This window comes from Psammomys obesus, unplaced genomic scaffold, assembly GCF_907164565.1.
Source record: "Psammomys obesus unplaced genomic scaffold, mPsaObe1.curated_primary_1811, whole genome shotgun sequence".
NCBI lineage: Eukaryota > Metazoa > Chordata > Mammalia > Rodentia > Muridae > Psammomys > Psammomys obesus.
Genome location: NW_026590515.1, coordinates 976879 through 1000321, shown reverse-complemented (window position 1 = coordinate 1000321; position 23443 = coordinate 976879). Strand labels below are relative to the sequence as shown.

At 37.8% G+C, this 23443-nt stretch overlaps 1 non-coding gene across 1 annotated transcript; it reads right to left on the bottom strand.

The window, feature by feature from the left end:
• Positions 1-3482: 3482 nt before the first annotated feature.
• LOC129677213 (U6 spliceosomal RNA) lies at positions 3483-3587 on the bottom strand. Its single transcript, XR_008720183.1, has one exon. It is a non-coding gene; the product is annotated as a U6 spliceosomal RNA (small nuclear RNA).
• Between the last annotated feature and the right edge of the window lie 19856 nt (positions 3588-23443).

Sequence of the window (23443 nt, the reverse complement as noted above, 5' to 3'; positions counted from 1 at the left end):
CTCTGCCATTCGGTATTCCTCTCTAGAGAATTCTCTGTTTACCTCTGAACCCCATTTTTTTGTTTGGGTTACTTGAATTATTGCCTAACTTCTTTAGTTCTTTATATAGTCCAGATATCAGCCCTCTGTCAGATGTTGGGTTGGTGAACCAACCAGTAGGCTGTCATTGTGTTCTGACGACAGTGTCTTTTGCTTTACAGAAGCTTTCAGTTTCATGAGGTCCCATTTATTGATTGTTGCTCTTAGAGCCTGTGCTGTTGGTGTTTTTTTCAGGAAGTTCTCTCCTGTGCCAATGAGGTCAAGGCTCTTCCCCACTTTTTCTTCTAACCGATTTAGTGTTTCTGGTTTTATGTTGAGGTTTTTGATCTACTTGGACTCTGGTTTTGTGCAGGGTGATAAATATGGATCTATTTTCATTTTTCTTCATGTAGACATTGAGTTGGACCAGCACCATTTGTTGAAGATGCTGTTTTTTTCCATTGAATGGTTTTGGTTTCTTTGTCAAAAATCATGTATCCATAGCTGTGTGGATTTATTTCTGGGTCTTCTATTCTCGGTTCCATTGATTCACCATTCTGTTTCTATGCTAATACAATGAAGTTTTTGTTACTATTACTCTGTAATGCAGCTTGAGATCAGGGATGGAGATACCTCCAGATGATCTGTTGTTGTACAAGATAGTTTTAAAAATTCTGGGTTTTTTGCTTTTCCATACGAAGTTGAGAATTTTTCTTTTAAAGTTTGTAAAGAATTGTGTTGATATTTTGATGGGAATTGCATTGAATCTGTAGATTGCTTTTGGCAGAATGGCCATTTTCACTATGTTAATCCTACTGATCCATGAGAACTGTATATGTTTTATTTATAGCTTCTTACAGAGTTAGCATCAGGAAAGACCTACATCATATATACAGTGAAAACATATTAAAATGATTCTAGACAGTCTACTTCATGCCCTCTTCTATTTGTATCTATAGCCATAATTTTATACCCAAGGTTTAGAACAGGAAAGGAAGTCCTACTAGACAGCTGCAACCTTTTCTGGAACAAATATTTGGAACCCTTATCTGTAACTCAAAAGGCAAAGATTCATTCATATTTTTATTCTTTTGTAGCATACTGGCTAAATCTTTGATAAGCAACCAATAATCACTCTAAAAGACTTTTTCAAAGAGATGTCTCCAACCCCTCAGTTTTTATTTCTGTTTCCAGCCTTGTCACCCCCTACACTCATTCTCTTCACATCTGATCCACAACTTTGTTTCCCTCCACATTCCATCTCCTGCCTAGTTCCCTCTCTTCTTTTACTTCTGCTGTCTAGTATATTTTCTCTTTTGAGTGATATTAAAGCACCCTCCGTGGAACCCTCCTTGCTATGCAGCTTCTTTAGGAATGTGAATTGTAGTATGGTTATCCTGTACTACAGGTCTGCTTATAATTGAGACACACCATGTGCATCTTTCTGGGTCTGGGTTACCTCACTTAGGATGATCTTTTCTAGTTCCATCTATTTGCCTGCAAATTTCGTGATTTCATTGTTAATAATAGCTGAGTAGTATTCCATTGTATAAATGTACCACCATTTCTGTATCCATTCTTTGGTTGAGGAACATCTAGGTTGTTTCCTGTTTTTGGCTATTATGATTAAATCTGGTATGAACATAGTTGAGCAAATGTCTTTGTTGTATGGTGGCCAGCAGTGGATCAGGACAGATGCTGGGACTTGCAGCCAAGCATAGGGCAGAGCTCTGGGGGTCCTGTGGAAGTGTTGGGGGAAAGATGGAAAGACCTAGAGGTAACAGGAACCTCACAAGAAGACCAACAGAGTCAACTAACCCAGTCCCATGGGGGCTTACAGAGCCTGAGTCATCAACTAAGGAGCATGCATAGTCTGAACCTAGGTTCCTTGCACATATGTGGCCAATGGGCAGCTTGTTCTTCATGTGGTTTGCTTGGTGAGTAGAGGGGGAGGAACTGTTTCTAATATGGCCTCTATTGCTTGTTTTTGGATCACTTCCCCTTAGCAGGGCTTCCTTGCTTGGACTCAGGGGATGAGGATATGCTTAGTCCTGATGTGACTTGATGTGCTGGGGAGGGTTGATATGGGGGAGGGGCTCCTTTTTCTGGGGAGAAATGAAGAACAGAAGGGAGCAGGAGAGGAAGAGGGTAACGGGGAGGAGAGAAGGGAGGGGGTATCCTTGGGATGTAAAGTAAATTAAATGAAATTTTAAAAGTATATAAAATATTTTTTTGACAATTTGCAAGCTCTTCTGATTCTGAGTAAAATCTAGTTTACCTGGATCAAAGACAAAGTTCTGCCTAGAGGGTGAAGAGAATCACATTTTTGAGGAATTATGAATTATTCCATATAAAGGTGGGGTTTCTGAAGAATATGAATGGGAGTTTCCACAGTGCTCAAAGGTTTTCAAAAGTTATAAAACCGTATGACTTTGATAAATAATAAGGCCCTGGATATTCTTAGTTTCTGCTGCCCATTTTATTCCTTTTAGGGTCTATTCTCTTTCCCTTTCTGGTCCTGATCTAGATGCTGACCATGAAGGCCATCATCACTACAGCTTCCATCACCAGTAGATCTTGTGTTAGACTTGGCCAATGAAAGGAAACTATAAGAACATGGAGTGATATAGAAAAGAAATGGCAGATTTTTTTTTTTATTTCCTGTTGTCTCTCAACTAGGGCCCATGATTTTGGTTTTGGGTCATCTTTCATGATCACAATCCATGCCAGGAAAATCTTTCTCTACAGCTCCATATATCACTGGATCCATTGCAGGGTCTTTGTGTTAGTGGCTTCTCATTGTTAACACCTGAATGTTTCATCAGCTCCTGTAAATTCTTTTTATTCTGCCTGTGCTTTTGGAAGTCTCTTAAGTTACTTGACATGGGTTTTGTTGTTGATTATTTTTTCTCCTTAAACATTGAGGATAGAAACATGAAGAATTTGTTGAAGATCATTCTGTGGAAGCAGTGACAAATTTGGTAAAATTCCAACCCATGAATTTTTTTTTTTAACTCATCAGTCTACATCACAGACCTGCCTGTTTCTTCTCTTTCAGGAGGTTCTTGGCAGGGAAGGAAGGTTTTTGAAAATTGAGCAGCCAGCTAGGTGTGGTGCTCATGCATGTAATCCTATCACTCGGGGAGGCAGAGGCAGATGGATCTCTGAGTTCAAGGCCAACCTGGTCTACAGAGTGAGTCTGGGGCAGCCAAGGCTACACAGAGAAACCCTATCTCAAACAAACAGACAAACAACATTGAGCAGCCATGAATGTATTTTTTTTCTCTAGGCCCTGGATGAAGGTTCTGTCCATGGAAATAAAGTTCTAGAGAGTTCTTTCTGCTCCAGCTGCAGATGTGACAGAGAGAATGAGGCTAAGTAAAGATGATGAAATACATGTGAAATGTACTGGGATGAGCAATAAAGTAGTTTAGATTTGTAGATGGATTCCTTTAGTTCCTTTTAAAAATATAAAATGATTCATGCTTTTGCACATTATGCTTGCACAAGGGCAATGCTAATCTGTGTAATCATTTCAGTTTTAGTGTATGTGGTGCCAAAGTGAGCATTCTGGAGTTCTTTTACATACCTTAGTTTTTTCAATTAAAAAAACTGAAGTATACTTTACATATAGTAAAATTTGCTTTGCTTGGCTGTATCTCTGTGGGGTTTCACAAACACATACAATCATACAACTTCTACCACAATAAATATACAAAACAATTTTGTTTGCTCTAAATAACTCCTGCCAGCTGCCCATTTTGTGCTTTGCCTCCTCCTCCCCTTGCTTGCAAGGCCCATTAAGCCAATAGTCTATTTTCCAGTTTTGAATGTCATATGAATGGAATTATATAGTAGGTATCTTTTGAGTGCATCTTTCATCTCTTACTCGAATACAGTGGGTCTCAACCTTTCTAATGTTGTGACCTTTAATAGTTTCTCATGTTGTAGTGATACCCAACCATAACATTATTTTTGGTGCTACTTTATAGCTATTTTTTTTTACTGTTATGAACAAACATGGAAGTATTTTTGAAGATACAGGTGTACCAAAGGGGTCACAAACTACAGGCTGAGAAACAGTGGTCTAATGTATTTGTAGATTCATCCATCCATTTGCTTGTATCAGTAGTTTATGCCTAGTTATTACTGACTCATATTTTAATCTGTTTATGCACATTTTTAAATCCAATCCCCATCCACCAGTGAAAGAAAACTAATCCTTTCCACTTTGGAGATATTATGAAGAAAGCTCTTGTCATCAACCATGCTCAAGTTTTTATGTGAACATTAGCTTTCTTTGAGAGTGGGATGCTAATAACATGGTGAGATTATACATATGAGAAACTGCCAAATTATTTTTTTTTAAATGTCTGGTTTTTTTAGTATATTTTCCAACAGAGGAATCATATTAAGTGGTTATAAATATCATTAGACATTAGAACCACACAATTAAACATTTTTTCTAAACATAAATAATCTGACCAAAGAAACTTTATATTTGCTTGATCATGTGTTTTGGAGCTTCTATTTTAGCATTTTAATTTTTTATTAATTATTTTTAATTTTATTAATTACAGTTTTTCCACTTTGTATCCCTCTTTACTCCCTCCCTCTCCCCTCCCAACCCCACCCTCCCTCCTTCTTCCCCACTCATACCCCTCCCCCAGTCCACTGATAAGGGAGGTCCTCCTCTTCTTCCCTCTGATCCTAGTCTATCAGGTCTCATCAGGAGTGGCTGCATTGTCTTCCTCTGTGGCCTGGTAAGGCTGCTCCCCCCTCAGAGGGAGGTGATCAAAGAGCAGGCCAATCAGTTCATGTCAGAGACAGTCCTTGTTTACATTACTATGGAACCCACTTGGACACTGAACTGCCATGGGCTACATCTGTGTAAGGGTTCTAGTTTATCTCCATCAACAGTCCTTGGTTGGAATATCAGTCTCAGAAAAGATCCCTGTGCCCAGAATTTTTGGTTCTGTTGCTGTCCTTCTGGAGCTCCTGTCCTCTCCGGGTCTTATTATTTCCTATTTCTTTCAAGAAATTCCCTGCACTCTGCCAAAATGCTGGCCATAAGTCTCAGCATCTGCTTTGATACCCAGCAGGGTAGAGCCTTTCAGAGGCCCTCTGTGGCAGGCTCCTGTACTTTTCTCTGTTTTCTCCTTCTGATATCCATCTTCTTTGCCTTTCTGAATGGGGTTTGAGCATTTAGCCAGAGTCCTACTTTTTGATTAGTTTCTTTAGGTGTACAGATTTTAGTAGGTGTATCTTATATTATATGTCTAATATCCACTTATGAGTGAGTATATACCATGTGTGTCTTTCTGCTTCTGAGATAGCTCACTCAGGATGATATTTTCCAGTTGCCCCCATTTGCCTGCAAATGTCATGATTTCCTTATTTTTTATCATTGAGTAATATTCCATTGTGTAGATGTAACACAATTTCTGTATCCATTCCTCCTTTGAGAGACATCTGGGCTGTTTCCAGCTTCTGGATGTTACAAATAAAGCTGCTACAAACATGGTTGAGCAAATGTCCTTACTGTGTACTTGAGCATCTTTTGGATATATGCTTAGGAGTGGTATAGCTGGATCTTGAGGAAGCACTATTTCTAATTGTGTGAGAAAATGCCAGATTGTTTTCGAAAGTGGTTGTACAAGTTTGCATTCCCACCAGCAGTGGAGAAGAGTTCCCCTTTCTCCACAACCTCTCCAGCATGTGTTGTCACTTGAGATTTTGATCATAGCTATTCTGATGGGTGTAAGGTGAAAACTCAGGGTCGTTTTGATTTGCATTTCCCTGATGACTAAGGATATCGAGCATTTCGTTAAGTGTTTCTCAGCCATTTGATATTCCTCTGTTGAGAATTCTGTTTAGCTCTGTATCACATGTTTTAATTGGATTACTTGATTTGTTGCTATTTAACTTCTTGAGTTCTTTATACATTCTAAATAAATTAGCCCTCTGTCAGATATAGGGTTGGTGAAGATCTTTTCCCAATCTGTAGGCAGTCATTTTATTTTGATGACAATGTCCTTTGCTTTACAGAAGTTTTCAGTTTCATGAGGTCCCATTTATTGATTGTTGCTCTTAGAGCCTTTGCTGTTGGTATTCTGTTCAGGAAGTTCTCTCCTGTGCCAATGAGTTCAAGGCTGTTCCCCACTTTTTCTTCTAACAGGTTGAGTGCCTGGTTTTATGTTGAGGTCTTTGATCCACTTGGACTTTAGTTTTGTGCAGGGTGATAAGTATGGATCTATTTGCATTTTTCTACATTTAGACATCCAGTTAGACCAGCACCATTTGTTGAAGATGCTATCTTTTTTCCATTGTATGGTTTTGGCATCTTTGTCAAAAATCAGGTGTCCATAAGTGTGTGGATTTATTTCTGGGTCTTTTATCTGATTCCATTGATCCACCATTCTGTTTCTATGCCAGTACCATGCAGTTTTTATTACTATTGCTCTATAGCACAGCTTGAGATGAGGAGTGGAAATACCTGCAGAAGATCTTTTATTGTAGGAGATTGTTTTAGCAATTCTGGGTTTCTTGTTATTCCATATGAAGTGAGAATTTTTCTTTCAAGGTCTGCAAAGATTTATGTTTGTAATTTGATGGGAATTGCATTGAATCTGTAGATTGCTTTTGTTAAGATGGCCATTTTTACTATGTTAATGGAAAAATACAATCCAAGAAAACTTATTACTTTTGGGAAAACACAGGAAATAAATAACCTCACTACAGCAAAACAAAAAGAAGCCACACACACAAACACAATATCACAGCCAACATCAATATCAAAGGATCTAACAGCCACTGGTCATTAATCTCCCTCAATATCAATGGACTCAATTTTCTAATAAAAACACAGACTAACAGAACGGATGTGTGAACAAGACCCAAAAATCTGTTGTATACAAGAAACACATCTAAGTCATAAAAATAGACATTATTTGAGAGTAAAGGGCTGGGAGACAGTTTTCCAAGCAAATGGACCCAAGAAGCAAACAGGTGTAACCATTCTAATATCTAATATAATAGACTTTCAACCAAAATTAATAAAAAAAGATGGGGAAGGACATTTCATCAAGGCAAAATTCCACTAGGAAGACATCATAATCCTGAACATCTATGTCCCCAATACAAGAGCACCGACATTTGTAAAAGAAACATTAATAAAAAGGAAACCATACATAGATTCCCACCAGTAATATTAGGAGACTTCAACACCCCACTCTCAACAAAGGATAGGTCAAAAAACCAGAAATTAAACAAAGAAACAATAACTCTAACAGAAGTCATTAATAAAATGGACCTAACAGATATCTACTGAACCTTTCACCCAAACACAAAAGAATTTACCTTCTTCTCAGTACCTCATGGAACCTTCTCCAAAATAGACCATATAGTTGGTCAAAAAACAAGCCTCAACAGACATAAGAAGATTGAAATAATCCCTTGTATCCTATCTGACCACATGGACTAAAGTTGGACCTCGATAACAACAGAAAAAAGCCTACACACACATGGAAACTGAACAACTTGCTACTAAATGACAGCTGGGTCAGGGAAGAAATGAAGAAAGAAATTAAAGTCTTCCTAGAACTCAATGAAAAGGAAGACACAACATACCCAAACTTGTGGGATACAATGAAGGCAGTACTAAGAGGAAAGTTCATAGCACTAAGTGCCTTCAAGAATAAATTCTACATAGCTCATTCAAGCAAGTTAATGGCTCACTTAAAAGCCTTGGAGAAATAAGAAGCAGACACACCAAAGAGGAGAAGTCCGCTGGAAATAATCAAACTCAGGGCAGAAATCAATCAATTAGAAACATATAAAACAATTCAAAGAATCAATGAAACCAAGAGCTGGTTCTTTGAGAAAATCAACAAGATAGACAATCCCTTAGCCAAACTAACTAAAAGGCACAGAGACACCACCCAAATCAACAAAATCAGAAATGAAAAAAGGGTACATAATAACAGACACTGAGGAAATCCAAACAATCATTGTGACTTACTTCAAAAATCTATACCCTTCAAAATCTAAATGAAATGGACAATTTTCCTGATGGATTCCACTTACCAAAGCTGAATCAAGACCAGATAAATCAATTAAATCGTCCTATATCCCCTAAGGAAAAAGATGTGCTCATCAATATTATCCCACCCCCAAAAGCCCAGGGACAGATGGTTTCAGTGCAAAATTCTATGAGACCTTCAGAGAAGAGGCTACTCCAATTCTCTTTAAACTATTCCACAAAATAAAAACAGAAAGAACACTACCAAACTCATTCTATGAAGCCAAAGTCACGTTGGTACCTAAACCTCGCAAAGACCCAACAAATAAAGAGAATTTCAGGCCAATCTCCCTTACGAACATTGATGGAAAAATAGTCAACAAAATACTTGCAAACCGGATCCAAGAACACATCAAAGATATTATCCACTATGACCAAGTAGGCTTCATCCCAGGTATGCAGGGGTGGTTCAATATATGGAAATCCATCAACTTGATCCACCATATAAACAAACTGAAAGAAAAAAAAAACACATCATAATCTCCTTTGATGGTGAAAAAGCGTTTTTGGAGCTTCTTAACCATTTATATTTGTTCTTTGGAAAGACAGCCTTACATCTATAAAGATGAACTTTTGGACCAACAGGACAAAGGAACTGAGAGAACATGGGTGAAATAATAAAATAATGGTTAACGAGTTTTTTTTTAACATGAATGTCTATTATAGTACATCATTTTGTATCAGAAGTAATCTAGTAATTAGGAAAGTCATAAACCTCTGGGTTCTTAGGTTTTTTTTTTTTTTTTTTTTTTAACTTTTGGACCAGCCTATTGATTTTGCTGTTTTAGGGCTTTAAGTTCAGAGAAATGGATAGTGCATGTTAATGACAAACTATAGCAATCTCCCCTTCCTTCAACTTGCTGCTCCTTGCTGTGTAGGGGGCAACTTCCTGGTAGATGGGAATAATTAGTTTTCAGCTGGCTCCCCAGTGTCAGTCATTTTCATCAGTCAGCAGGTGGAGACATTCTGCAGTTTCTCAGTATCCCTGGCTCTAAGCATGTGGCTTCTTTGCTTAAGAAGGCATGCAATGTGGTGACTGCTAATTGCCTGCACTTATGAAGTGAGTTTTCTTAGGCTATCATTGTCTCCCTCTAGACCCATTTTAAAGTATATGTTACTGGGCTGATTTTTTTTTCTCCTGAATTGGATTGGCTGATGAGCTCTGGGCAGCTGTGAGTTGCCATTTCTGTGATTATTTTTAGCTCTCAGATTACTGGTGATTATAAAGCAGGAATGTAAGGGATATGGTGTCAGAGGTCATGAAGTCATGATCCAATGATCAAACTATCAAGCAGCTCTTACAGTGTAACAGTTAATGTGCTCCCCACATTTCTATCAAAATCAGTCACATAAGTGTTTATGGAGATGGGGAATAAAGTCTCCTTTCTCAGTTTTTATTTGAAGGAATACTGTTATATAGGAAAGTTTTCAGTTCTCTAAAATTTTAGAAATGAGGCTATTGGTTTTTTACATGATTAGAAAAATGATACACGAATATATGAAAAGTAATATAGAAACTAAAATATAACATTTACAAAAGTTTAGAACAGGCTGGACTTGAACTCATGAATATTTGCCTGCCTGTGCCTCTTGAGTGTTGGAATTGAGAGTGTGTGTCATTACACCCACCCCTCATCTGATTATGTTTATGAAAAAATTGCCACAAGTAAAATAGTTGGATCAAACTGCATACATATTTAAATAGCTATAACCGAACACATGTATACATCCAAATCACTTTGGGAGAGTTTATATCCAATTTATCTTTCAGCAAGCAAGTAGATAACATTAGACATGATTTATTTTCCTTGTCTTTGCTCTATTGGCTAGTAGCCAAATACTCATGTTTTTCAGGCCATTTTATATTGTTGATTTTCTGTTTATAGACCTTATCCAGTACACTTTTATGTTTTTTTTTTTATTTCTAAGAAACCTTACACTACCCATCATATTAAGTTTCCCTCATAAATATTTTCTCACATTCTCCCCTCCCATTTTTTAAGATTCTGGAATTAAGGATTTAGATTATGAAAACAGGAATGCTTTGGTTAAAACTGGCTCTAATGCTTAGCAACTAACCTTGATTTCTGTTAAAGCTATATTGTACATTAGTCTGCTCACCTGATAAATAGTATCAACTTCATTGAGCTACTAAAGGATAAAATGACTCAAATCGTATAAAATACTTAGAATGGTGCTTGGTACATAGTAAACACCATAAATGGTTATTATTTTTAACTACTCACTCTATTAGTTGGGGTTCCTATTGCTGCAATTAAACACCATGACTAAAAAGAAAGTTGGGGAGAAAATGTTTATTAGTATTACACTTTCGCATTGTAGTCGATAATTGGAGGAAGTCAGGGTAGGAACCTGGAGGCAGGAGCTGACATGATGCAGAAGCCATGGAGGAGTGCTGCTTACTGGCCTGCTCCTCCTGATTTATTCAGCCTGCTTTCTTGTAGAACCCAGAACAACCAACCCAGGGATGGGTCCTTCCCCACTAAGAAATTTCAGATGACTGAGAAACTTGCAGATGATTCTAGCTTGTGCCAAATTGACACACAAACCCAACCAGAACACTTGTTCAACATGCTATGTCAGTAAGTCTTCCATTTAGGGTAGGGTGTAGTAGTATATACCTGTAACCCCAACACCTAAGAAGCTGAGACCACATCTCAGATTTGAAGCCAGCCTGGACTACCTAGCAAGATCATCTCAAAATAAAATAAAATAAACCCTACAAACGAAAGAAAAGTACCTTAAACTGAAGCCAAAACAAAACGATGTCTCATATCTATCAGGTTTTTGTACCTGACCTTTCTGTCTGTATTTTATGCTTTAAAAGATCTTCAACTAAAGATATTTTCTTTTAAAAAAGGGCCTTTTGAGATTCAAAACTTAAATCTTGTATATTGATAAGCTCTAACACGTTTTCATTATATTTTTATTGGTAATGCTGAGGTTGGAAACACCTTTGGATGTTGAAGCATATTGTTCAGGAAGGTTATTGACACTTGACAATCACAATATGGTAAATACAGTGTTTCTGTAGAATGAAAAATGAGTTTGGTGCAATTGAAATATTTAGTTGTACAATCCTAGAGGAATCTCATTCCACCTATATCAGAAAATAAAATAGCTGAACACAAGTCAAAGTTGGTTTTGGTAGGTTGAAAAGGGTGGCATCATCTGAGAATTAAGGGGAGACGAATCTGAAATTTGGGCAGTTGTAGTGATTGTTGACGAAATGCTTGGGGAAGGTTTACCTTTTGAAGTATAGTTTTTAATATTGTGTTTTTTAGAGGTATGTAGCCAGTAAAAGGCCTTCATATTTGATCATTTGACTAAAGTTGGAGAAATATCACAGGATTAGACAGCCAAGAAGACAGCTACATAAGCAGGAACTTTTGGCTAATGATATATGGTTTTCTGCAAATAGAGTAATAAAGACTGTTTACTTAAAATATCTGTCTGTTCATAAAAGAAAGGAGGACACATAATTTTGCTTTTTTTTCATCAAAAAGTTGAATCTTTTGCCATACCCCTTTAGTAGGGGTTGCCCATATACCTTTTCTTGACTAACAGAGAATATAATATGGGGGCTTCAGAGCCTTTGTTCTTTTCACATGTTGCCCTGGGTCTACCATTACATAATCAGGAATTAGATGAAGAAACAAGGAGAAACAAGTTCAGCTATACTATGTGTTCTGGCTGAACAAGTTCAGAGCTGGGCTACTGGTCAAGTAGAACTCCCATAGAGATCAGGAGAAGAACTACATAGTCGACATATAGAATTGTATGAAGTGATAAACTTGTTTTAAGCCACTGAGTTTTGAGGTGGTTGGTTTATAGCAATAAACTTAATGCATAATTCTAGAGGATTTTCATCTCAGCTGTGCACATTTTTTTCCCATTAGGAGTGTTTGGCACAGAAAAGAAATCTAAGGCTTTAACAAAGTTCTTTTTATATCTGATTGCCAATAAGAATGCATCTATCCTCCCCACTTCCAAAATTGTGTCTACTTTAGGGTTTTTTTTTCTGTATTTCAGAGGAAGAGCACAAGGGTGCAATTTTGGATTGAGCCCATGTTTATAGAGAGCTCCTTGGACTAGCTGCGAGCTCGTTATATCATTTAGCTCTTTGTGATTTTCATATGTTGAACTCTTTCTAAGTGTCAGGCAGTTTTTTGATATAAAATTCTTAAACTCAAATTTTTCCAAGGTTTTGAAATTGCTATATGATTGGGGGTTAGAATCAAGAGGCATTCACAGTGCAGTGGAACTTTTTTTTTAAGGTTGCTGCATAAGAACTCATAAGAACACCATTCACCTTCCTGTCCCCATTTCCTCAGCTGTAGAGCAAGGTGCACAAAACATATCAATTCCAAATTTGTTTCTAATTCAAAACATTTCTGATTTCCTTTCCATTTTGTTTGTTGTGAACATTTGACATTTTAAACCTATTTCTTAAAATATTTTATAACATTTAAAATATCTTATTTATTATTATACTTCTTTATTGATTTCAATTTTCTGCTTTAATTAGTTTTTTTTCTGTGATTCAGGACAAATGAATTCAAATAGTGTGTGTGTGTGTGTGTGTGTGTGTGTGTGTGTGTGTGTACACCTGTGCAGTTCACAGAACAACTTGCAGGACTCATTTCTCTCCTTCCACCTTTACATGGTCCAGAGGATCAAGCCCAGGTCACTACTCATGGCAGGAAGCACCTTTACTCACTGAGTCTTTTTGCTGGTTCCACATAGTAAATGTTTGAATTTCCCAAGAGCAATGAGAAAGAACAAACTCCAGTGTGCCATTACATTTCTTTTTTTAATTTTTTTATTTAACTTTTATTAATTACACTTTACTCATTTTGTATCCCCCCATAAGCCCCTCCCTCATCCCCTCCCGATCCCATCCTCCCTTCCCTTTCTGCATGCATGCCCCTCCCCAAGTCCACTGATAGGGGAGGTCCTCCTCTCCTTCTTTCTGATCTTAGTCTATCAGTTCTCATTAAAAGTGGCTGCATTGACATCTTCTGTGGCCTGGTAAGGCTGCTCCCCCCTCAGGGGGAAGTGATCAAAGAGCAGGCCAATCAGATTATGTCAGAGGCAGTCCCTCTTTCCATTACTATGTAACCCACTTGGACCCTGAACTGCCATTGGCTACATCTGTGCAGGGGTTCTAGGTTACCTCCATGAATAGTCCTTGGTTGGAGTATGAGTCTCTGGGAAGTTCCCTGTGTTCTAATTTTCTTGTTCTGTTGCTCTCCTTGTGGAGTTCCTGTCCTCTTCAGCTCTTATTATTTCCCACTTCTTACCTAAAATTCCATTCACTCTGCCTGACAATGGGCCATCAGGCTCAGCATCTTCTTTGATAGTCTGCAGGGCAGAGGCTTTCAGAGGCCCTTTGTGGCAGGTTCCTAGGTTGTTTCCTGTTTTCATCTACTTCTGATATTCATCCTCTTTGCCTTTCAGGATGGGGATTGAGTGTTTTAGTTAGGATCCTCTCTTTTGCTTAGTTTGTTTAGATGTACAGATTTTAGTGGGTTTATCTGATGTTGTATGTATATATGAGTGAGTATGCACCGTGTGTGTCTTTTTGCTTCTGAGACAACTAACTCACTCAGGATGATCCTTTCCAGGTCCCAACATTTCCCTTCGAATTTCATGATTTCCTTATTTTTCATTGCTGAGTAATACTCCATTGTATAGATGTACCACAGTTTCTGCATTCATTCTTCAGTTGAGGGGCATCTGGGCTGTTTCCAGCTTCTGGGTATTACAAATAAAGCTGCTACAAACATGGTTGAGCAAATGTCCTTTTTGTGTACTTGAGCCTCTTTTGCATCTATACCTAGGAGTGGTATGGCTGGATTTTGAGGAAGCGCTATTACTACTTGTCTGAGAAAGCATCAGATTGATTTCCAGAGTGGTTGTACAAGTTTACATTCCCACCAGCAGTGGAGAAGGGTTTCACTTTCTCCACAACCTCTCCAGCATGTGTTGTCACTTGAGTTTTTGATCTTGGCCATTCTGATGGGTGTAAGGTGAAATCTCAGGGTTCTTTTGATTTGCATTTCCCTAATGGCTAATGAGGTTGAGCATTTCTTTAAGTGCTTCTCTGCCATTCCTTATTCCTCTACAGAGAATTCTCTGTTTAGCTCTGTTCCCCATTTTTTAAGTGGATTACTTGGTTTGCTGCTTTTCAGCTTCTTTAGTTCTTTATATATACTGGATATGAGTCCTCTGTCAGATAAAGGGTTGGTGATGATTCTTTGCCAATCTGTAGGCAGTCGCTTTGTTTTGATGATGTGTCCTTTGCTTTACAGAAGCTTTTCAGTTTCATGAGGTCCCATTTATTGATTGTTGCTCTTAGAGACTGTGCTCTTGGTGTTCTGTTCAGGAAGTTTTCTCTTGTACCAGTGAGTTCTAGGTTATTCCTCACTTTTTTTTCTAGCCGATTTAATGTGTCTGGTTTTATATTGAGGTCTTTGATCCACTTGGACTTTAGTTTTGTGCAGGGTGATAAGTATCGATCCATTTTCATTTTTCTACATGTAGACATCCAGTTGGACCAGCACCATTTGTTGAAGATGCTATCTTTTTTCCATTGTATGGCATTGGCATCTTTGTCAAAAATCAAGTGTCCATAAGTGTGTGGGTTTATTTCTGGGTCATCTGTTCGATTCCATTGATCCATCATTCTGTTTCTATGCCAGTACCATTCAGTTTTTATAACTGTTGCTCTATAGTACAGCTTGAGATCAGGGATGGAGATACGTCCAGAAGATCTTTTATTGTAGAGGATTGTTTTAGCAATTCTCGGTTTCTTGTTATTCCATACGAAGTTGAGAATTTTTCTTTCCAGGTCTGTAAAGAATTGTGTTGGCAATTTGATGGGAATTGCATTAAATCTGTAGATTGCTATTGGTAAGATGGCCATTTTTAATATATTAATCCTACCAAGCCATGAGCATGGGAGATCTTTCCATCTTCTCATATCTTCTGCTAATTCTTTCTACAGAGACTTAAATTTTTTTTTTCATACAAGTCTTTGACTTGCTTGGTTAGGGTTACACCAAGGTACTTTATGTCATTTGTGGCTATTGTGAAGTGTGTTGTTTCTCTAATTTCTTTCTCAGCCCTTTTGTCCTTTGTATACAGGAGGGCTACTGATTTTTTTGAGTTGATTTTGTATCCGACCACTTTGCTGAAGGTGTTTATCAGCTGTAGGAGTTCCCTGGTGGAGTTTTTGGGGTCACTCATGTATACTATCATATCATCTGCAAATAGTGATAATTTCACTTCTTCCGTTCCAATCTGTATCCCCTTGATCTCCTTCAACTGTCTTATTGCTCTAGCCAGGACTTCCAGATCTATGTTGAAGAGATATGGAGAGAGTGGGAAGCCTTGTTTTGTCCCTGATTTTAGTGGGATTGCTTTAAGTTTCTCTCCGTTCAGTTTGATGTTGGCTATAGGTTTGCTGTATATCACCTTTACTATGTTTAGATATGTGCCTTGTATCCCTGATCTCTCTAATACTTTAAACATGAATGGATATTGGATTCTGTCAAATGCTTTTTCAGCATCTAGGGAGATTATCATGTGGTTTTTTTTCCTTCTGTTTGTTAATATGGTGGATCACATTGATTGATTTCCATATATTGAACCACCCCTGCGTACCTGGTATGAAGCCTTCTTGGTCATAGTGGATAATATCTTTGATGTGTTCTTGGATTCCGTTTGCAAGTATTTTGTTAAGTAGTTTTGCATCAATGCCTGAAATTCTCTTTCTTTGTTGAGTCTTTGTGAGGTTTAGGGACCAAGTTGACTGTGGCTTCATAGAATGAGTTTGGTAATGTTCCTTCTGTTTCTATTTTGTGGAATAATTTGAAGAGATTGGAGTTAGCTCTTCTTGAAGGTCTGGTAGAATTCTGCGCTGAAGCCATCTGGTCCTGGGCTTTTTTTGAATGGGAGAATTTGATGACCGCTTGTATTTCTTTGGGGGATGTAGGAGAGTTTAATTGATTTACCTGGTCCTGATTCAGCTTTGGTAAGTCAAATCAATCAAAAAATTGTCCATTTCCTTTAGATTTTCAAATTTTGTGGCATATAGACTTTTGAAGTGAGTCCTAATGATTGTTTGGATTTCCTCAGTGTGTGTAGTTATGTCCCCCTTTTCATTTCTGATTTTGTTGATCTGGGTGGTGTCTCTCTGCCTTTTAGTTAGCTTGGCTAAGGATTTGTCGATCTTGTTGATTTTCTCAAAGAACCAGCTCTTGGTTTCATTGATTCTTTGAATTGTTTTGTTTGTTTCTAATTGATTGATTTCTGCCCTGAGTTTATTTCCAGCCATCTCCTTTTTTTGGTGTGTCTGTTTCTATGTATTCTAGGGTTTTTAACTGAGCCATTAAGTTGCTTGAATGAGCTGCCTTGAATTTCTTCTTGAAGGCACTTATTGCTATGAACTTTCATCTTAGCACTGTTTTCATTGTGTCCCACAAGTTTGGGTATGTTGTGTCTTCATTTTCATTGAGTTCTAGGAAGACCTTAATTTTTTCTTTATTCCTTCCCTGACCCAGCTGTTATTTAGTAAGAAGTTTTTCAGTTTCCATGTCTGTGTAGGCTTTTTGCTATTTCTGTTGTTGTTGAAGTCCAGCTTTATTCCATGGTGATCAGACAAGATACAAGGGATCATATCAATCTTCTTGTTTCTGGTGAGGCTTGCTTTGTGACCAACTATATGGTCTATTTTGGAGAAGGTTCCATGAGGTGCTGAGAAGAAAGTAAACTCTTTTGTGTTAGTGTTTCTGTAAATGTCTGTTAGGTCCATTTGATTCATGACCTCTGTTAGAGACATTGTTTCTTTGTTTAATTTCTGTTTTGTTGACCTGAGTTTTGTTGAGAGTGGGGTGTTGAAGTCTCCCACTATTAATGTGTGGGGATCTATATGTGGTTTAAGTTTTATCAATGTTTCTTTTACAAATGTGGATGCTCTTGTACTTGGGGCATAGATGTTCAGGATTGTGATGTCTTCCTGGTGGAATTTTTCCTTTATGAGTATGAAGTGTCCTTCCCCATCTCTTTTTGTTAATTTTGGTTGAAAGTCTATTTTATCAGATATTAGAATGGCTACTCCTGCTTGCTTCTTGGGTCCATTTCCTTGGAAAGTTGTCTTCCAACCCTTTACCTTCAGGTAATGTGGATCTTTGTGCCTTAGGTGTGTTTCTTGTATGCAACAGATTGCTGGGTTTTCTTTACGTATCCTTTCTGTTAATCTGTGTCTTTTTACTGGAGAGTTGAGTCCATTGATGTTGAGAGAGATTAATGACCAGTGGCTGTTATATCCTTTGATTTTGATGTTGGCTGTGGTCATAAGATTGTGTGCTTTGTTGCTTATTGTTTTACTGTAGTAAGGTTAATTATTTCCTGTGTTTTCTTGAAAGAAGGTAATTTTCTTGGGTTGTATTTTCCCTTTCAGTGTCTTCTGTAAGCCTGGATTTGTGTGTAGGTATTGTTGAAATTTGTTTTGTCATTGAATATCTTGTTTTCTCCATCTATGAGGACTGAGAGTTTTGCAGGGTATATTAGCCTTGGCTGACATCTGTGTTCTCTTATGATCTGCATGATATCTGTCAAGGCCCTTCTGGGTTTCATAGTCTCTGTTGAAAATCAGGTGTGATTCTATGAGGTTTGCCATTATATGTTACTTGGCCTTTTTCCCTTGTAGCTTTTAGTATTTTTTTCTTTGTTCTGTATACTAACTGTTTTGATTATTATGTGGCGGGGGGATTTTCTTTTCTGGTCAAATTTGTTGGGTGTTCTGTAGGCCTCATGTATTCTTATTGGCCTCTCCTTTAACTTGGGGACACATTCTTTAATGATTTTGTTGAAAATATTTTCTGGGCCTTGGAGAAGGGAGTCTTCTTTTTCCTCTATACCTATTATTCTTTTTTTTTTCTTTTCCAAATCTCATCCCTTTATTTATTTATTTTTGAAATGCAAGTTTATTTTATTTTTCTTTTTAGTTACATTTTGTTAACTCTGTGTACCAGCTGTATCCCGCTCCCTCATTCCCTCCCCAACCCCACACTCCCTCCCTGGTCTCCTCCCTGCCCCTTTCCAAGTCCCCTGATAGGGGAGGACCTCCTCCCCTTTCATCTGACCCTGTTTTATCAGGTATCTTCAGGGCTGGCTGCAAAGTCCTCCTCTGTGGCCTAACAAACTGCTCTTCCCCTGGGGGGGTGTCAAACAGCCTGCCCTTGAGTTCCTGTTAGAAATAGTCCTTGTTCCCCTTACTATGGGAAACCAATTGATTACTGAGCTATCACGGGTCACATCCGAGCAGAGGTTCTATGTTTTATCCTCTTATGGTCTTTGGTTGAGTGTCCATCTCAGAAAAGACCCTGTGCCCAGATATGTTTGGTCCTTGTGGAGTTCCTATCCTTTCACATCAAACTCCCCTTCTTTGGTATGATTCCCTGCACTCTGCCGAGGGTTTGGTTATGAGTCTTAGTATCTACTTTGATACACTGCTAGGTAGAGTCTTTCAGATGCCTTCTGCAGTAGACTCCTGTCATACATTCAATGCATATCCCATTTGTCTTTCTACATGAGGATTGATCATCATACCCCATGTCCACTTTCTTGATTATCTTCTTTAGGTGTATAGATTTCATTATGTTTATCATATCTTTTAAGTCTATATAAGCGAGTATATTCCATGTTTGTCTTTCTCCTTCTGGGATACTTCACTCAGAATGATCTTTTCTAGATCCCACCATTTGCCTGCAAATTTCATGATTTCCTCTTTTTTGATTGCTGAGTAGTATTCCATTGTGTAAAAATACCACAATTTCTGTACCCATTCCTCTATTGATGGACATCTGGGTTTTTTCCAAGTTCTGGCTATTACAAATAAAGCTGCTATGAACATGGTTGAACAAATGTCCTTGTTGTGTACTTGAGCAAATTTTGGGTATATACCTAGGAGTGGTATAGCTGGGTCTTGAGGTAGCACTACTCCTAGTTGTCTGAGAAAGCTCCAGATTGACTTCCAGAGTGGTTGAACCAGTTTACATTCTCACCAGCAATGGAGGAGGGTTCCCTTTTCTCCACAACCTCTCCAGCATGTGCTATCACTTGAGTTTTTCATCTTGGCCATTCTGAAGGGGGTAAGGTGAAATCTCAGGGTCGTTTTGATTTGCATTTCCCTAATGGCTAATGAGGTTGAGCATTTCTTTAAGTGTTTCTCTGCCATTCGATGTTCCTCTTTCGAGAATTCTCTGTTTAGCTCTGTTCCCCATTTTTTAAGTGGATTACTTGGTTTGCTGCTTTTCAGCTTCTTTAGTTCTTTATATATACTTGATATTAGCCCTCTGTCAGATAAAGGGTTGGTGAAGATTCTTTCCCAATCTGAAGGCTGTCTATTTGTTTTGATGACAGTGTCTTTTGCTTTACAGAAGCTTTTCAGTTTCATGAGGTCCCATTTATTGATTGTTGCTCTTAGAGCCTGTGAGGTTGGTGTTCTGTTCAGGAAGTTGTCTCCTGTGCCAATGAGTTCTAGGCTGTTTCCCACTTTTTTTTCCAGCTGATTTAGAGTATCTGGTTTTATGTTGAGGTCCTTGATCCACTTGGACTTTAGTTTTGTGCAGGGTGATGAATATGGATCTATTTTCATTTTTCTGCATGTAGACATCCAGTTGGTCCAGCACCATTTTTTGAAGATGCTGTCTTTTTTCCATTGAATGGATTTGGCTTCTTTGTCAAATATTGAGTATTCATAGGTGTGTGGGTTTATTTCTGGGTCTTCTATGCAGTTCCATTGATCCTCCTTTCTGTTTCTATGCCAATATCATGCAGTTTTTATTACTGTTGCCCTGTAGTACAGCTTGAGATCGGGAATGGAGATACCTCCAGATGATCTGTTGTTGTACAGGATCGTTTTGGAGATTCTGGGTTTTTTGTTTCTCCATATGAAGCTGAGAATCTTTTTTTCAAGGTCTGTAAAGAATTGAGTTGGTACTTTGATGGGAATTGCATTGAATCTGTAGATTGCTTTTGGCAGGATGGCCATTTTCATAATGTTAATCCTACCAATCCATGAGCACGGGAGATCTTTCCAACTTCTGAGATCTTCTTCAATTTCTTTCTTCAAAGACTTGAAGTTTTTCTCAAACAGGTCTTTCACTTGCTTGGTTAGAGTCACACCAAGGTACTTTATGTTATTAGTGGCTATTGTGAAGGGTGTTGTTTCCCTAATTTCTTTCTCAGCCTTTTTGTCTTTCCTATACAAGAGGGCTTCTGATTTTTTTGAGTTGATTTTGTATCCTGCCACTTTGCTGAAGGTGTTTATCAGTTGAAGAAGTTCTCTGGTTGGATCTTTGGGTTCGCTCATGTATACTATCATATCATCTGCAAATAGTGACACTTTGACCTCTTCCTTTCCGATTTGTATCCCCTTGATCTCCTTTAGTTGTCTTATTGCTCTGGCTAGGACTTCAAGTACAATGTTAAAGAGATATGGAGAGAGTGGGCAGCCTTGTCTTGTCCCTGATTTCAGTGGGATTGATTTAAGTTTCTCTCCATTGAGTTTGATGTTGGCTATAGGCTTGCTGTATATTGCCTTTACTATCTTTAGGTATGTGCCTTGTATCCCTGATCTCTCCAAGACTTTAAACATAAATAGGTGTTGGACTTTGTCAAATGCTTTTTCAGCATCTAAGGAGATGGTCATGTGGTTTTTCTCCTTCATTTTGTTTATGTGGTGGATTACATTGATGGATTTCTGTATGTTGAACCACCCTTGCATTCCTGGGATGAAGCCTACTTGGTCATGGTGGATGATATCTTCGATGTGTTCTTGGATTCGGTTTGCAGTATTTTATTGAGTATTTTTGCATCAATGTTCATAAGAGAGATAGGTCTGAAGTTCTCTTTTTTGGTTGGATCTTTGTGTGGTTTAGGTATCAAAGTGACTGTGGCTTCATAGAATGAGTTTGGTAATGTTCCTTCTGTTTCTATTTTATGGAATAGTTTGAGGAGAATTGGTGTTAGTACTTCTTTGAAGGTCTTGTAGAATTCTGCAATGAAGCCATCAGGTCCAGGGCTTTTTTTGGAGGGGAGACTGTTAATGACTCCCTCAATTTCCTTGGGAGATATAGGACTATTCAGTCTTTCTACCTGATCTTGACTTAATTTTGGTAGATGGAATCTGTCAAGAAAGTTATCCATTTCATTTAGATTTTCAAATTTTGTGCCATATAGGCTTTTGTAGTATGACCTAATAATCGTTTGGATTTCCTCAGTGTCTGTAGTTATGTCCCCATTTTCCTTTCTGATTTTGCTGATTTGTATGGTTTCTCTCTGCTTTTTAGTTAGTTTGGCTAAGGGTTGTCTATCTTGTTGATTTTCTCAAAGAACCAGCTTTTTGTTTCATTGATTCTTTGGATAATTTTATTTGTTTCTAATTGATTGATTTCTGCCCTTAGTTTGATTATTTCCAGCCGTCTGCTCCTCTTGGGTGTATCTGCTTCTTTTTTTTCTAGGTTTTTCAGTTGGGCCATTAAGTTGTTTGTATGTGATGTTACGGATTTCTTCTTGTAGGCACTTAGTGCTATAAATTTTCCTCTGAGCACTGCTTTCAATGTGTCCCATAAATTTGGGTATGTTGTGCCTTCATTTTCATTGAATTCTAGAAAGTCTTTAATTTCTTTCTTTATTTCTTCCTTGACCCAGCTGTCATTGAATAGTAAGTTGTTCAGTTTCCATGTGCGTGTCGGCTTTTTGTTGTTTCTGTTGTTGTTGATGTCCAGCTTTAGTCCATGGTGGTCAGATAGTATACAAGGGATTATTTCAATCCTTTTGTATCTGTTGAGGCTTGCTTTGTGATCATCTATATGGTCTATTTTGGAGAAGGTTTCATGTGGTGCTGAAAAGAAGGTGTACTCTTTTGAGTTTGGGTGAAAAGATCTGTAGACATCTATTAGGTCCATTTGATTTAGGGATTCTGTGAGTGCTTTTATTTCCCTATTTGGTGTCTGTCTGGTTGATCTGTCCCTTGATGAGAGTGGGGTGTTGAAGTCTCCCACTATTAAGGTATTAGGATCAATATATGATTTAAGCTTTAATATTGTTTCATTTACGAATGTAGGTGCTCTTGTATTTGGGGCATAGATATTCAAAATTGTGATGTCCTCTTGATGGATTTTTCCTTTGATGAGAATATAGTGGCCCTCCTTATCTTTTTTGATTAACTTTGGTTGAAAGTCTATTTTATTAAATATTAGGATGGCTACTCCAGCTTGTTTTCTGGAACCATTTGCTTGAAAAACATTTTTCCATCCCTTTACTCTGAGGTAGTGTTTATCTTTGTTGCATAGGTGTGTTTCTTGGATGCAACAGAATGTTGGGTCCTGTTTCCGTAACCATTCTGTTAGCCTGTGTCTTTTTATTGGTGAGTTGAGTCCATTAATATTGATAGATAATATTGACCAATGCATGTTAGTTCCTTTTGTAATGGAGTCGATGATCTTACCTTGTTTCATTGCTTGTTTTCTTTTCATTTTTGTTGGGATGTTATCTGTATGCCCTGTTTTCTTGGGTGAATTCGTTTTCGTTGGATTGGAGTTTTCCTTCTAGTATCTTCTGTAGGGTTGGTTTGCTGTATAGATATTGCGTAAATTTAGTTTTGTCATGGAATATTTTGTTTTCTCCATCTATGTTGATTGAAAGCTTTGCAGGGTATAGTAGTCTCGGTTGACATTTGTCATCTCTTAGAGTCTCCATGATGCTTGCCCAGGCCCTTCTGGCTTTCATAGTTTCTGATGAGAAGTCTGGTATGATTCTGATAGGTCTACCTTCATATGTTACTTGGCCTTTTTCCCTTGCTGCTTTTAATATCTTTTCTTTGTTCTGTAGATTTAGTGTTTTGACTATGATGTGACGTGATGTGTTTCTTTTCTGGTCTAGTCTATTTGGTGTTCTGTAGGCCTCTTGTATATTTATGGACATCTCTTTCTTTAAGTTGGGAAAATTTTCTTCTATGATTTTTTTGAAAATATTTTCTGGACCTTGGAGCCTGGAGTCTTCTTTTTCATCAATTCCTATTATTCTTAGATTTTGTCTTTTCATAGCATCCTTGATTTCTTGGATATTTTGTGATTGGAACTTTTCTGATTTTACTTTTTCTTTGAGAGAAGTATCAATTTCTGCAAGTGTGTCTTCAGCTCCAGAGATTCTCTCTTCCATCTCTTGTATTTTGTTGGTGATGCTTACTTTTGTGGTTCCTGAACTTTTCTCCAAGTTCTCCAGCTCAAGAGTTTTCTCATTTTGTGTTTT